At 50.7% G+C, this 15,950-nt stretch overlaps 1 protein-coding gene across 2 annotated transcripts in view; it reads right to left on the bottom strand.

Moving 5' to 3' along the window:
- Positions 1-15,950, bottom strand: part of maml1 (mastermind-like transcriptional coactivator 1) — a 114,090-nt gene that overhangs the window by 74,934 nt on the left and 23,206 nt on the right. Inside the window, exon 1 of one of the 2 annotated variants that reach the window (XM_072512692.1) lies at positions 5,591-5,680. The exons of the other annotated variant lie outside the window; for it this stretch is intronic. The gene's annotated coding sequence lies outside the window, so the exon portion shown is untranslated. Of the gene's footprint in view, positions 1-5,590; positions 5,681-15,950 lie in introns of those variants that run through there. 2 annotated transcript variants of the gene reach the window in all.

Here is a 15,950-nt window from a genome sequence, read left to right as displayed (position 1 = left end):
GCACATTCGGCGGCTCCCGCAAAAAACAGACTTTTGGGCTCTTTTCAGGGCCTTCAATGGCATTTTTCCGACATTTCCCGCTGTGGGAAGGAGAGTACAATAGTGCCCCGACAGTATATGGCTTTTACCAGGAGCGGGGCGACTAAAAAAGTGGTGGTGGACCCGAAGAAGGTGCGAGGGAAGAACAACAAAATTGCGGTGGGCGGGGACCAGGCAACGTGGATGCAGTGGGCGCAGGAGCAACAGGAGGTTATCCAGCGTTGCTTCAGGGAGATTAAAGCGGACCTGCTTGAGCCGATGAAGGCTTCTATCAATAAGCTGCTGGAGACACAGACGGCCCAGGGGGTGGCGATCCGCGAGGCCCGACAAAAGATCTCCGACAACGAGGACGAGATCATAGGCCTGGCGGCAAAGGTGGAGGCGCACGAGGCGCTCCACAAGAAACGGCAGGAGCGGTTTGAGGAGATGGAGAATCGGTCGAGGCGGAAGAATTTGCGGATTCTGGGCCTCCCGGAGGGGCTGGACGTGGGGGCCTATGTGGTCACCATGTTGAACTCGCTGATGGGAGCGGGATCCTTCCAGGGGCCCCTGGTGCTGGAAGGGGCCCATAGAGTGTTGGCGAGGAGGCCCGAGGCTAACGAGCCTCTGCGGGCGGTGCTGGTGCGGTTTCATCAGTTCGCTGATCGGCAGTGTGTGCTCAGGTGGGCCAGGAAGGAGAACAGCAGCAGGTGGGAGAACGCGGAGGTTCGAATATACCAGGACTGGAGTGCGAAGGTGGCGAAGAGGGGGGGCCGGGTACAATCGAGCGAAGGCGGTGCTGCACAGGAAGAGGGTGAAGTTTGGCGTGTTGCAGACAGCGCGACTGTGGGTCACCTACAAGGACCGGCACCATTATTTTGAGTCTCCGGAGGAGGCGTGGGCCTTTGTTCAGGCCAAGAAGTTGGACACAGTTTGAGGGTCGGGATGGGCGTTTGGGGATTGCGGTTGATATGTTACTTTTTGAGGGGGGGGGTCCTTTGCTCTTGTTTTTTTCTTTCTGGTTCGGTGAGGGTGGGATTGGGCACTGTTTTGGTTGGGTTGGTCGGGGGGGGGGGGGGGGCTCTTGGAAGGGGTAAGCAAATGGAACAGGGGTGGATAGCCGGCAGTGAGATGGGGCTCTGCGGGGGAGGGGGAGGCCAGAGTCGGGGGTGAGGGGACTGGGCTGGGTAAAAAGAGCTGCGTCAGAGGTGGCGGGGCCGGGTAGGTGGAAAGCGCGGGCTTTTTCCCGCGCTGAAGACTGGAGGGGGCGGGGCTGTGGAAGCGAGGGTTGTTTCCCGCACTTGGGATGGAAGGGGGAGGTGGGGAGCCTGCGGATGGGGAATGGAAGAGGAGGGTGTGTCACACAATGGGAAGAGTCGAAGGAGAGGCGGGAGTGGCTGGGGTCAGCAGGAGTCAGCTGGCTTGCGGAAGTGCAATGGGGGGAGTAAAGCAGCTAGGATGGTGTTGGATCCGGCACTGGATCGCTCCCGGTCTAGGACGCCAGCGGCGGCTAAGGTGGAGGGGGTTTATGGACCAGATGGGAGGGGTGGACCCTTGGAGATTTGCAAGGCCGGGGGCAAGGGAATTTTTATTCTTCTCATGTCCATAAGGCTTATTCCCGGATCGACTTTTTTATTTTGAGCAGGGCGCTGATAGCGAGAGTAGAGGATACAGAGTACTCGGCGATAGCCATTTCGGATAACGCCCCGCATTGGGTGGACTTGGAGATGGGGGAGGAGAGGGACCAGCGCCCGTTGTGGCGCTTGGAGGTGGGGCTGTTGGCGGACGAGGTGAGTGAGCGGGTCCGAGGAAGCATAGAGAGGTACCTGGAGGCCAACGATAACGGGGAGGTCTGAGTGGGGATGGTATGGGAGGCGCTGAAGGCGGTGGTTAGGGGAGAGCTGATGTCCATTAGGGCCCACAAGGAGAGGAGGGAGAGGGAGAGGCTGGTGAGGGTAGACAGGAGGTATGCGGAGGTGCCTGAGGAAGGACTGTTGAGGAAGAGGCGCAGCCTCCAGGCCGAATTTGACCTGGTGACCACCAGGAGGGCGGAGGTGCAGTGGTGGAAGGCCCAGGGAGCAATTTATGAGTATGGGGAAAAGGCAAGCCGGACGCTGGCGCATCCGCTTCGGAAGCGGGACGCAGCTAGGGAGATCGGGGGAGTTAAGGGCAGGGGAGGGAGTGTGGTGTGGAGTGGGGTTGGCATCAATGGGGTCTTCAGGGACTTTTATGAGGAATTGTATCGGTCCGAGCCCCCACTGGAGGAGGGAGGGATGGGCCGATTTCTGGACCAATTGAGGTTTCCGAAGGTGGAGGAGGGACTGGTGGCGGGATTGGGAGCCACGATTGGGCTGGAGGAGCTGACCAAAGGGACAGGGAGCATGCAGGCGGGGAAGGCACCAGGCCCGGACGGTTTCCCGGTCGAATTCTATAAAAAATATATGGACCTGTTGGGTCCGTTGCTAGTTAGGACCTTCAATGAGGCAAGGGAGGGGGGGGGGGGGGCTTTGCCCCGACGTTGTCCCGGGCACTGATCTCCTTGATCCTGAAGCGGGACAAGGATCCCCTGCAGTGTGGGTCTTACGACCGATTTCGTTGCTAAACGTAGATGCCAAGGTGCTGGCAAAGGTCTGAGCCACGAGGATTGAGGATTTTTGTGTGCCGCAGGTCATCCACGAAGACCAGACTGTGTTCGTGAAGGGGAGGCAGTTGAACGCGAATGTGCGGAGGCTTCTGAACGTTATCATGATAGGGAGGGGGAGGCGGAGATAGTGGTGGCGATGGATGCTGAGAAAGCCTTCGATAGGGTAGAGTGGGGGGTACCAGTGAGAGGTGCTGAAGAGGTTTGGGTTTGGGGAGGGGTTTGTCAGGTGGGTTAGGCTGTTGTATGAGGTCCCGATGGCGAGTGTGGCCACAAACAGGAGGAGGTCTGAGTACTTTCGGTTGCACCGAGGGACGAGCCAGGGGTGTCCGTCCCCCTGCTCTTCGCACTGGCGCTTGAACCCCTGGCTATGGCACTGAGGGAGTCATAGAACTGGAGGGGGTTGGTGCGGGGTGCGGAGGAGCATAGTGCGTCGCTGTATGCGGACGACTTGCTGCTATATGTGGCGGATCCGGAGGTAATGAGGATCCTCAGGAAATTTCTCAGGGTACAAGCTCAACATTGGGAAGAGCGAGCTGTTTGCGGTTCACCCAGGGGGCCAGGAGAGGGGGATTGGCGAGCTCCCACTAAAAAGGGCGGAGAGGAGCTTCAGGTATTTGGCGTCCAGGTGACCAGGAGCTGGGGGGCCCTGCATAGGCTTAATTTCGCAAGGCTGGTGGAGCAAATGGAGGAGGAGTTCAAGAGGCGTTGCCGCTGCCCTTGGCGGGTAGGGTGCAGTCAGTCAAAATGACGGTGCTCCAAAGGTTTTTGATCCTGTTCCACTGCCTCCCCGTGTTTATCCCGAAGGCCTATTTTAGGTGGGTCAACGGGAGCATAATGGGGTTTGTGTGGGCGCGAGGGACTCAGAGGGTGAGAAGGGTGTTCCTGGAAAGGAGTAGAGATGGGGGTGCTGGCATTGCCCAACCTCTGTGGGTACTACTGGGCCGCCAATGCGACGATGGTGCGCAAGTGGGTGATGGAGGGGGAGGGGGCTGCATTGAAGAGGTTGGAGACGGCGTCTTGTGTGGGTACGAGTCTGGGGGCGCTGGCAACGGCGCCGCTGCCGCTCCCTCCAAGGAGGTATACCACGAGCCCGGTAGTGGCGGCTGCCCTCAAAATCTGGGGGCAGTGGAGGAGGCACTGGGGGGGAAGTTGGGGCCTCAGTGTGGACCCCAATACGGGGGAACCACCGGTTTGTCCCAAGGAGAACAGATGGAGGGTTTTCGGGGTGGCACAGTGCAGGGATACGAAGGTTGGGAGACCTGTTTGTGGACGGGAAGTTCGCGAGCCCCCCGGGGAACACCTTCAGGTACTTACAGGTAAGGGCGTTTGCCAGGCGGCAGGTGGTGGAATTCCCGTGGCTGCTGCCACGCACAGTACAGGACAGGGTGCTCTCGGATGGGTGGGTGGGAGTGGGGAAGATCTCGGAAACTTACCAGGTGATGCAGGAGGAGGAGGCGGCCTTGGTGGTGGAGGTGAAAGGTAAGTGGGAGGAGGAGTTGGGAGAGGAGATCCAGGAAGGGACGTGGGCAGATGCCCTAGGGAGGGTGAACTCTTCCTCATCGTGCGCGAGGCTCAGCCTCATGCAGTTTAAGGTGCTGCACAGGGCACACATGACCGGGACAAGGATGAACCGGTTCTTTGGGGGCGAGGACAGGTGTGTTAGGTGCTTGGGCAGCCCACCGAATCACATCCATATGTTCTGGGCATGCCCAGCGCTGGAGGAATTTTGGAAGGGTGCAGCGAGGACGGTGTCGAGGGTGGTAGGTTCCAGGGTCAAGCCGGGCTGGGGGCTCGCAATATTTGGGGTGGCAGAGGAGCCAGGAGTGCAGGGGGCGAAAGAGGCCGGTATTCTGGCCTTTGCGTACACCTGGTAGCCCGGCGGAGGATTCTTCTTCAGTGGAAGGATGTGAGGCCCCCAAGCGTGGAATCCTGGATTAACGATATGGCGGGGTTTATGAAGTTGGAGAGGGTGAAATTCGCCTTGAAGGGGGGGGGGGAAGAGAGAAACTGTACAGAATGTATAATTGATTGCTGGGAAGTATGTTTCCAGGGGCGTTTATTTGCTGTGACCTGTTTTGATACATGTTTGTAATAAAATACATTTTTAAAAATGATGATCACCATTGGATAAACGTTCACACATTGTTAGACTGTTTATCAAGTTTAATATGGCACGTCCCCTTGTTGATTCTCGGACATTGCTGCAGTAAACTATCACAAAAATTCACTTTCTTTCTGCTGATCCCAATGGAGGAGTGTTAAAATCCACCATTTTTAACTGCTCCGCCATTGCTAACTTCTGTATTTATACATTCTGCCACTTCACAGGAGCCTATAATTAACTCCCACTAAGCAGTCAATCCATTCCTATTTCTTAACTCTATCCACTAAGTGCCAGACGTGCTGAATGGATGATCCATCTCGGTCTCATCTGGAGGTCCCCATCATCAGAGAAGTCAGTCTTCAGCCAATTCAATTCACCCTATGTGATATCCAGAAACAGCTGACAACACTGGATACTGCAAAGGCCCTGACAATATTCTGGCAATAGTAATGAAGACTTGTGCTTCAGAACATGCTCTGACCCTAGCCAAGCTGTTCCAGTACAGCTACAACACTGGCATCTACCCAGCAATGTATAAAATTACCACCCCATCAGTCGACTCTTGATCAACAGCAAAGTGATGAACAGCCCATCAAGCGGCACTTACTCAGCAATATATACTCACAGATGCTTAGTTTGGGTTCTGCCTGGGTCACTTGGCTCCTGACCCTATTAGTTCAAACATGCACAACAAAGTGCTAAAAGCCAGAGGTGAGGTGAGAGTGACTTCTTGATATCAAGGCAACATTTGACCAAGTATGGCATCAAGGAGCTCTAGCAAAATTGGAGTCAATGGGAAAACCCTCTGCTGGTTGGAGTCTTACCTTGAATAAAGAAAGATGACTCTGGTGGTTGGAGGTCAATCATCTCAGCTCCAGGGGATCACAGCAGGAGTTTCGCAGGGTAGCGTCCTAGGCTCAACCATCAAAGACCTCCCTTCCATCATAAGGTCAGAAGTGGGGATGTTCACAGATGACTGCACAATGTTCACCACCATTCATGACTCCCCAGATCTGAAGCAGTCCGTGCCCAATGCAGCAAGACCTAAACAATATCCAGGTTTGAACTGACACGTGGCAAGTAACATTTGTGCCGCTCAAGTGCTCGACAATGAACATCATAATAATAATATTTATTGTCACAAGTAGGCTTACATTCACACTGCAATGAAGCCACTGTGAAAATCCCCTAGCCGCCACATTCCGGTGCCTGTTCGGGTATACTGAGTGAGAATTCAGAATGTCCAATTCACCCAACAGCACGTCTTTTGGGACTTGTGGGAGGAAACCGGAACAAACGCACGTAGACACAAGGAGAACATGCAGACTCCGCACAGAGTGACCAAAGCCGAGAATCGAACCTGGGACCCTGCCGTTGTGAAGCAACAGTGCGGACCACTGTGCCAGATTGGTAAAGAGAAATGTAGATCGGTAAAGAGAAATGTAGGCACGCTACAGACAGAAACTGGGGAATGCATAATAAGGGACAAAGAAATGGCTGAGAAACTGAATACATACTTTGGTTCTGTCTTCACAAAAGAGGACACAAATCAGATACCGGAAATGCTGGAGAATGAAAGGTTTAGTGAGAGGGAATAACTGAGGGAGATCAACATTAGTAGAGAAATGGTGCTGGGAAAATTGATGGGATTGAAGGCGGATAAATCCAAGAGGCCTGAGAATCTGCATCCCAGAGTGCTTAAGGAGGTGGCTCTGGAAATAATGGATGCATTGGTGGTCATCTTCCGGGATTCTATAGGCTCTGGAACAGTCCCTGCAGATTGGATGGTAGCTCATGTCACTCCAATATTCAAAAATGTAGGTAGAGAGCAAGCAGGGAATTATAGACCTGTAAGCATAACACCGGTAGTGGGGAAAATTCTTGAATCCATTATCAAGGACTTTATAGCAGAACATTTAGAAAGCAGTGGCAGGATCAGTCAGAGTCAGCATGGATTTATAAAGGGGAAATCATGCTTGACAAATCTGTTGAAATTCTTTGAAGATGTAACCAGTACAGTTGACAAGGGGGAGCCAGTCGATTTGATATATTTGGACTTTCAGAAGGAGTTTGATAAAGTCCCGCATAACAGACTATTGTGCAAAATTAAAGCGCATGGGATTGGGGGAAGTGTATTGAGGTGGATAGAAAACTGGTTGGCAAAGAGGAAACAAAGAGGAGGAATTAATGGGTCCTTTTCAAATTGGCAGGCAGAAACTAGTGGGGTGCCACAGGGATCTGCATTAGCGATGAGGAGCGGTTGAATAAACTCGGTTTGTTCTCACTGGAACGACAGAGGTTGAGGGGTGACCTTATAGAGGTCTACAAAATTATATGGGGCATAGACAGAGTGGATAGTCAGAGGCTTTTTCCCAGGGTAGAGGGGTCAATTACTAGGGGTCATAGGTTTAAGGTGCGAGGGGCAAGGTTTAGAGGAGATGTACGAGGCAAGTTTTTTTACACAGAGAATAGTGGCTGCCTGGAACTCGCTGCCGGAGGAGGAAGCAGGGACGTTAATGACATTTAAGGGGCACCTTGACAAATACATGAATAGGATGAGAATAGAAGGATACGGACCCAGGAAGTGTAGAAGATTTTAGTTTAGATGGGCAGCATTGTTGGCACAGGCTTGGAGGGCCGAAGGGCCTGTTCCTGTGCTGTACTATTCTTTGTTTTTGTTCTTTATCTGTGCTGGGACCCCAGCTATTCACAATATATATATAATATATATATATATATATATATATATATATATATATATATATATATATATATATATATATATATATATATAATATATATATATATAAATGATTTGGATGAGGGACCAAAGTGTAACATCTCAAAGTTTGCAGATGATACCAAATTGGGTGGGAGGGTGGATTGTGATGAGGATGCAGGGATCCGCCAGCATGATTTGGACAGGTTGGGCAAGTGGGTAAATCAATGGCAGATGCAGTATAATTTGGATAAGTGTGAGGTTATTCACTTTGGAAGCAAAAACAGGAAGGCAGATTACTACCTGAATGGTTGTAAATTGGGAGATTGGAGTGTGCAGCGGGACCTGGGTGTCCTTGTGCACCAGTCGCTGGTAAGCATGCAGGTGCAGCAGGCGGTAAAGAAGGCTAATGGTATGTTGGCCTTCATTGCAAGAGGTTTTGAGTACAGGGGCAGGGATGTCTTGCTGCAATTATACAGAACCTTGGTGAGGTCACACCTGGAATAGTGTGCGCAGTTTTGGCCTCCTTGTCTGAGGAAGGATGTTCTGCCTCTAGAGGGCATGCGGAGGAGGTTTACCAGACTGATTCCTGGGATGGCAGGACTGTTGTACAAGGAGAGATTGAGTTGGTTAGGATTGTATTCATTAGCGTTCTGAGGAATGAGGGGGAATCTCATAGAAACTTATCAAATTCAAACAGGACTAGACAGGGTAGATGCAGGGATGATGTTACCAATCTGGGTGTGTCCAGAACCAGGGGTCACAGTCTGAGGATTCAGGGTAAACCATTTTGGACAGAGATGAGGAGACATTTCTTCACCCAAAGAGTGGTGAGCCTATGGAATTCATTATGACAGGAAGTAGTTGATTCTAAAACATTGAATATATTCAAAGGGCAACTAGATATAGCAATTGGGGAGAATGAGATCAAAGGTTATGGGGAGAAAGCAGGATTAGGCTATGGAGTTGGATGATCAGCCTTGATTGTGATAAATGGCAGAGCAGGCTTGAAGGGCCAAAAGGCCTCTTCCTGCCTCTATTTTCTATGTATCTACCGTGCTGCCCATCTCCAACAAGAGGGTCTAACCATTGCCTCATTACATTCAATTGCATTACCATCACTGAAGTGCACTCTATCAACATCCTGGGAATTACCACTGATCAGAAACTGAACTATTACAAGTTAATTGGCAGTTCTGTTCATCCACGTCTCTAGACAAAATAAAATTAGGATCCATCAAGCCAAGACTGTCCTGGTTAACCGACTTGTCCAATATTATCAACTGGAATCATAAGAACATAAGAACTAGGAGCAGAAGTAGGCCACCTGGCCCTTTGAGCCTGCTCCTCCAATCAATAAGATCATGGTAAATCTTTTTGTGGACTCAGCTCCACTTACCCGCCCACTCACCATAACCCTTACTGTTCAAAAATCTACCTATCTTTGCCTCAAAAACATTCAACCTCCACCGCCCATATTCAAGCTACAGCATGGTTTCAGGGAGTCCGCATCCTTCGGTTACCTTCACCAGCTGATCAACACCACTTGAGCCAAGCAACAGATAACAGATTCTTGACTGTACTTGTGTTTGTCAGGTGGATGTAAATTGATGGCATTAACAGCCAATAGAATCAGGAACATGGACTAGTATTCATTTCCCTTAACCTCAGGGTCACCCATGGAGCTCCCATTACTATTCCAGCTTAAATGAGCTAATTCTGTATTAGACCAGATTTTAATTTTCCTTGAACTGTTGGTTAAACACTCTTCCACGCCACTTGCTGATCGTGTAGCGATAGCACATTTGAGCCCTTGGCAAAAGATACAACAGCTTCTTCCCTGCTGCCATCAGACATTTAAATGGACCTACCTCGTATTAAGTTGATCTTTTCTCTACACCCTAGCTATGACTGCAACATTACATTCTGCAGTTTCTCCTTCCTACTGTATGTACGGTATGTGTTGTCTGTATAACATACAAGAAACAATACTTTTCACTGTATACTAATACATGTGACAGTAATAAATCAAATACAAAACTGACACACCATATAGCAAACTTAGATTCCTTCTCAAACCTTGAACTCCAAAACTTTCAACAGCACTTTAACTGAAGATATACTACACATATCCGATGGTCTCATCTTTTCCATTGGGAAGATGGCGGTATAGTGGTAATATTACTGAACTAGTCACCCAGAGATCAGATTAATGCTCTGGGGACATGGGTTCAAATACCACCATGACAGCTGGTGGACTTGATGGGCCGAATGGCCTCCTTCTGCACTGTAAATTCTATGATAAAACTTCAATTTAGTAATTTAAAAAAAAATCCAGAATATAAAAAAGGTACTGGTGACCCAAAACTATCATTGATTGTCATAAAAATTGCTCATGTCCTTTAGGGAAGGAAATCTGTAATCTTTACCTGGTCTGGTCTATATGAGTAACAGCAATTTGGCTGACTCCTAATAGCCTTGTGAAATGGCATAGCAAGACATTCTATTTGAGGGTAATTGGAAAGGGGCAACAGAGGCTGGCCTTGCCAGTGATATCCACATCCCATGAAAGAATAAAAAAATACAGGAATTGGAAAATCCCAGCAGGAACTGATCACCACAATCTCCAACATACCGATGCATGTTGAGGCAAGGTTCCAAAGACATCACCATCCCTCCAGTACCACACCCAGATCAAAGACTGTTACATCCCAGAAGGAGATTGCTTAGCCCATGATTCCTATGCTGGCACTTTTAAAAATTTTTTTTAGAGTACCCAATTCAGTCTTTCCAAGTAAGGGGCAATTTAGCATGGCTAATCCACCTACCCTGCTCTTTGGGTTGTGGGGGTGAAACCCATGCAAACACGGGGAGAATGTGCAAACTCCACACAGCCAGATACCCGGGGCCGGGATCAAACCTGGAACCTCTGCACTCTGAGGCAGCAGTGCTAACCACTGCGCCACCATGCTGCCCACTGTGCTGGCACTTTTAAAGAAATATCCAACTAGTCCTATTCACTTTCTCTTTCCCTGCAATCCTGCAAATTTTATCCAATTCCTTTTGGCAATTTGCAATTGAAAGGGTGGTAGAAACAGATTCAGGCAGTGCTATCAGGATCATACCTCAGTCTAAAATAAAATTCGCCAGTTCTTAGATCTGTGTTCTTTGGTTACTGTGAACACCACTAATCTTCTACGCTCAAAGGAAAACAGCTTCTCTAATCTTGCACATAACTGTAGTCCCACACCTAGTTCTGACGAAAAGTCCTCAACCCAAAACATTATTCTCTCCACAGGTGTTGCCTGACCTGTTAAGTGCTTCCAGCATTTTCTGTTTTTATTACTCACCCGTTGTCTAATAAATCTCCCCTAAGCCTCTTCAAGGGCTCAGTGCATGCGGAAATTCAAGTCTAAGCTGGCCCCATCATCAGCTGACACATGCAATCAGTCACTTTCCAGCAGGACTTATTGAATAATGATCCAGAGCAAGAATCATGGCCACTTCCTTCCCTCCTTTCACCCACTGCTGTCGTTGACACCTCTGGGGCTAAGACCCGGCATAGGTCTGTAACTTCAGGAACAGATGGCAGAAAGCTGGAAAGGTTCTTGATGCAATTGGTAACAGATGTACAACATACAGGAGAATAGGAAAGGGCAAGGAATTAGAAAGTTCCGCACTGCAATAATGGCAATATCATGGACTAGTAGTCCAGAGGCCCAGGCGAATGCTCTAATTCCGCCATAACAGCTTGTGGAATTTAAATTCAATTGCTGGAAAAACAATTTCCCCTTTAGGGAAGGAAATCTGCCACGTTTCCCTGATCTGGCCGACATACGAATCCCAAGACTCACAGCAATGTGGTAACTCTTAGCCACCCTCTGAAGTGGCTTACAATGCCACTCGAGGACAATAAATGCTGGCCTTGCCAGCAATGCCCACATTCTATAAATGAAGAAAAAAGCAAATTGTTATAACCTGCCTGTTTACCACTGGCTGGGGACTAATGGCAATCCCACAATCCTTAGAGAGTGTGAGCTTTGATACTGCGCTGAAAAGTTGGAACCAGTACACACAACAAATGCGTTACTATTTCCGGGCAAACAACATCACCGAAAACGAGAGCCAGGTGGTCATTTTGCTCACCCACCTGCGGCCCGCATACGTTTGGGGTGATTAGGAGCCTTACGTACCCAGCTGCGCCGGACACCAAGACGTTTGATGAACTTGTGACCTTAGTGGGGCAGCATTTTAACTCAACGCCATCCACGATAGTCCAGCGTTACCGATTTAATACCGCTGAGAGGACCCCAGGAGAATCCCTTGCAGAGTTTCTATCCAGGCTACGTAGGATTGCAGAGTACTGTGACTATGGTGGGACTGTCAGAAATGTTACGTGACCGTTTGGTTTGCGGTATTAACAATGCGGCCACCCAGAAAAAGGTGTTAGCCGAGCCAACATTGACTTTAACAGGCCATTCAGATAGCATTGTCCTGAAAGGGCTCTGAACGGGGAGTGCAGGAGCTACAGGGAATGGAGGTGCACGTCTTGGGGCGCAACCCCTTCCGTTCAAAAGCGTCACCCTGCCCCCCGCCGTACCTTGGGCGGGACGGCGTCCGGATCAACGCCAGTGGCCGCCGGATGTTCCTCCCCGAAGGGAGCCTTCTCCGGAACCGATGGATGAGGAGCCATATCAGTGTCTGACTTTTGGACACCGATCCCGTCGCGGACGCCGGTCCTGGGGGCGCCACAAGCGCCGTCGTTCTGACGGAAACTGGGGCCAGCACAGGGGCTGTTCATCCATTTGGATGAACCTGCCAAGACTATTCCAGACGACGTGGAGATGGAGGACGACTTCCGACAGCTGCATTGTGTGGCAGCTTCCCCTGTGGCCCCCATTAAGGTGACAATACGTGTCAATGGTCACCCGCTTGAGATGGAGTTGGACACTGGCGCAGCGGTCTCCGTGATCGCCCAGAGGATATTCGACCACTTCAAGCAGAGAATACAGACCCTCACATTAAATGATACACAGGCCAGGTTGGCCACCGACACGGGGGAACCATTGGACATTGCAGGAACTAAGATGACCCCTGTTGTTTATGGATGCCAGGAGGGGCGTTTCCCACTTAACGTGGTGCGCGGCCACGGGCCCAGCTTGTTGGGTCAGGACTGGTTGTGCCATTTGCGGCTGCAATGGCAGCACATCCCTCAAACAGGTTCTGGAGGGTTGACGGAGGTACTAGGACGGTACCCAGGTGTATTCCAGCTCGGTTTGGGGAAGATAAAAGGGGCCGCAGCCCATATCCAGGTCAAACCAGGAGCCATGCCGCGCTATTTCCGGGCGTGCCCGGTGCCTTGCTCAAGAAGGTAGAAGGGGAGCTCACTTGTTTGGAGTCCTTGAGTATTATCAGGCCCGTCCATTTCGTTGACTGGGCAGCGCCAATTGTACCCGTAATGAAGCCAGATGACAGTTCGATTGTGCGGCGACTATAAACTTAGTGAATACGGCTTCCCGGCTCGACTGATATCCAATGCCCCGCATAAAAGATCTCTACGCGAAACTTGCAGGCGGACTCTCAGTCACAAAATTAGATACGAGTCACACCTACCTACAGTTGGAGCTGGACTCTGCCTCCCGGCCATATGTAACTATTAATACACACAGGGGCCTGTATGAATATACACAGTTGCCCTTTGGGGTATCCTCTGCCTGCGCTATCTTTCAACGCGTCATGGAGGGCATCTTGAGAGGTTGACCGCGTGTTGCTGTCTACTTAGACGACGTTTTGATTGCAGGGACTTCGGAGCAGGAACATTTGAAAAATTGGGAGGCTGTCCTTAGACACTTCTCAGAGGCTGGAGGCTGTTTACGTCATACAAAGTGCGTCTTTCAGGCGAAGGAAGTGGTCTTCCTGGGTTATCGGGTGGACCGCGAAGGTTTGCACCCCATCGCAGAGAAGGTGCGCGCAATTCAACAGGCCCACGCCCGACTGACAACTTCGCATCTTCGTTCTTTTCTCGGCCTCGTAAATTATTACGGGAAGTTCCTCCCCAATCTGGCAACTACGCTGGCCCCGTTGCAGCTTCTGCGAAAGAAGAATCACACCTGGGTTTGGGGTCAGCCGCAAGAAACCGCTTTCCAGCGGATAAAACAGCAAGTGTCATCGTCGGGGTTACTAACACACTACGATCCTGGAAAGCCTTTGCTCATCAGCTGTGATGCATCCACACGGATCCAGCGCTGGGCTTTGTTGCTCGCTGCCTATGAGTATTCTCTGGAGCATAAACCAGGGACCCAGATAGCGAATGCAGCTGCACTGAGCCGATTGCCTTTGTCGACCGGCTCCATGTCGACCCCCACGACAGGTGAGGTGGTTGCAACCCTAAATTTTATGGGCTCCTTGCCTGTCACGGCATCACAGATCCAGATCCGTGAGTGGACCCAGACGGAGCCAGTCATGTCAAAGGTTCGGCACATAGTCCTGTATGGTGGGCAACATAGACAGCTGCCAGGCGAGTTGCGGGCATTTTCCTCCAAGCTGTCAGAATTTAGCGTGGAAGATGGTATTCTCTTGTGGGGGACGTGTGTAGTCGTCCCGAAAAAGGACAGGACCTGATACTACAGGACTTGCACAATGGGCATCCGGGTGTGACCAAAATGAAAATGTTGGCCCGGAGTTACATCTGGTGGCCAGGCCTCGACACCGACATTGAGAAGGTGGCCCAAAACTGCTCCATTTGCCATGAGCATCAGAAGCTTCCGCCAGCCGCGCCCCTACATCACTGGGAATGGCCAGGGCAGCCTTGCGAACGCTTGCATGTGGATTTTGCCGGCCCTTTTCAAGGACCCATGTTCCTTCTATTAATCGATGCCCACTCTAAATGGCTAGAGGTGCATAAGATGGTAGGCACAACGTCCTGTGCAACAATTGAGAAGATGCATTTGTCTTTCAGTACGCATGGTCTCTCTGAGGTGCTCGTCACGGACAACGGCACTCCTTTTACAAGTGAGGAGTTTGCGAGGTTCATGAAGATAAACGCCTACGCCATATCCGCACCGCTCCATACCACCCGGCTTCCAATGGGTGGCGGAGCGCGCAGTGCAGACATTCAAACGGGGCCTAAAAAAGCAGTCTTCCGGGTCTATGGACACGAGATTGACTCGTTTTTTGTTTTCATATAGGACCACTCCACGAGGTGACTGGGGTAGCTCCCACGGAACTCTTAATGGACCGGAAACTTTGCACCCGCCTTAGAACACAATAGCACAGTACAGGCCCTTCAGCCCACAAATTTAGCGTGCCGACCATTTATCCTAATCTAAGATCAACCTAACCTACACCCCTTCAATTTGCTGTTGTCCATGTGCTGTCCAAGAGTAGCTTAAATGTCCCCAATGACTACAACATTTCTAGTTTGGTGGGGAGAGTGAAAGCTGATCTGGCAAGGTGGGATGGTCTCCCTCTGTCACTGGCGGGTCGGGTACAGGCGGTTAAAATGAAGGTTTGCTGCGATTTCGGTTATTTTTCAATGCCTGCTGATTTTCCTGCCAACGGAATTTTTCAGAGAGATTGAGGGAAGGATTACGTCATTCATATGGGGAGGGAAGGTGGCCAGAGTTAGAAAGGTGCTACTACAGAGGGGAAGGCAGGCAGGGGGTTTGGGTCTTCCAAACTGGATGCATTACTACTAGGCAGCAAATGTGGAGAAGGTGCTGAGCTGAGTAAGAGGGTTTGATTCCCAGCGGGTCAGAATGGAGGAGAGTTTATGCAGGGGGTCGGGATTGAAAGCACTAGCAACAGCGTTGCTCCAGATAGCCCCAGGGAAATACTCAGGGAGTCCGGTATTAATAGCTTCATTGAGAATTTGGAGGCAGTTTCGCCAACACTTCGGGTTGGGGGCAGGGTCAAGGGAAATGCCGATTCGAGGGAACCACAGATTTGAGCCAGTGAGGTGGGATGGAAATTTGGGGAAATGGGAGGAGAAGGGGATAAAGACACTGAAAGATTTGTTTCTTAGGGGTCGGTTTGCAGGATTGAAGGAGCTGGAAGCGAAGTATGGGCTGGGGCAAGGGGAAATGTTTAGATACATGCAGGTTCGAGATTTTGCCAGAAAGGAGATACCGAACTTCCCAGAGAAGCCAGCCTCCACATTGCTGGAGGAGGCGCTGACGACAGGGGGAGTGGAGAAGGGGGTAGTGTCAGCGGTTTACGGAGCTATTTTGGAAGAGGAGAAGGCACTACTGGAAGGATCAAAGTAGAGTGGGAGGAAGAGTTGGGAGAGGATATGGAGGGGGGGGGGGGGGGGTTCTGGTGTGAGGTGCTCCAGATAGTGAATGCCTCCACCTCGTGCGCGAGGTTGGGGCTGATACAGATGAAGGTGGTATACAGAGCACACCCCATGAGGGCAAGGATGAGCCGATTCTTTGAAGGAGTAGATGTGTGTGAACGTTGTGGGGGGG

Source organism: Scyliorhinus torazame, chromosome 7, assembly GCF_047496885.1.
Source record: "Scyliorhinus torazame isolate Kashiwa2021f chromosome 7, sScyTor2.1, whole genome shotgun sequence".
Classification (NCBI taxonomy): Eukaryota; Metazoa; Chordata; class Chondrichthyes; order Carcharhiniformes; family Scyliorhinidae; genus Scyliorhinus; species Scyliorhinus torazame.
The sequence above is the reverse complement of the archived record's forward strand: the minus strand, read 5'-3'. Positions and strand labels throughout refer to the sequence as shown.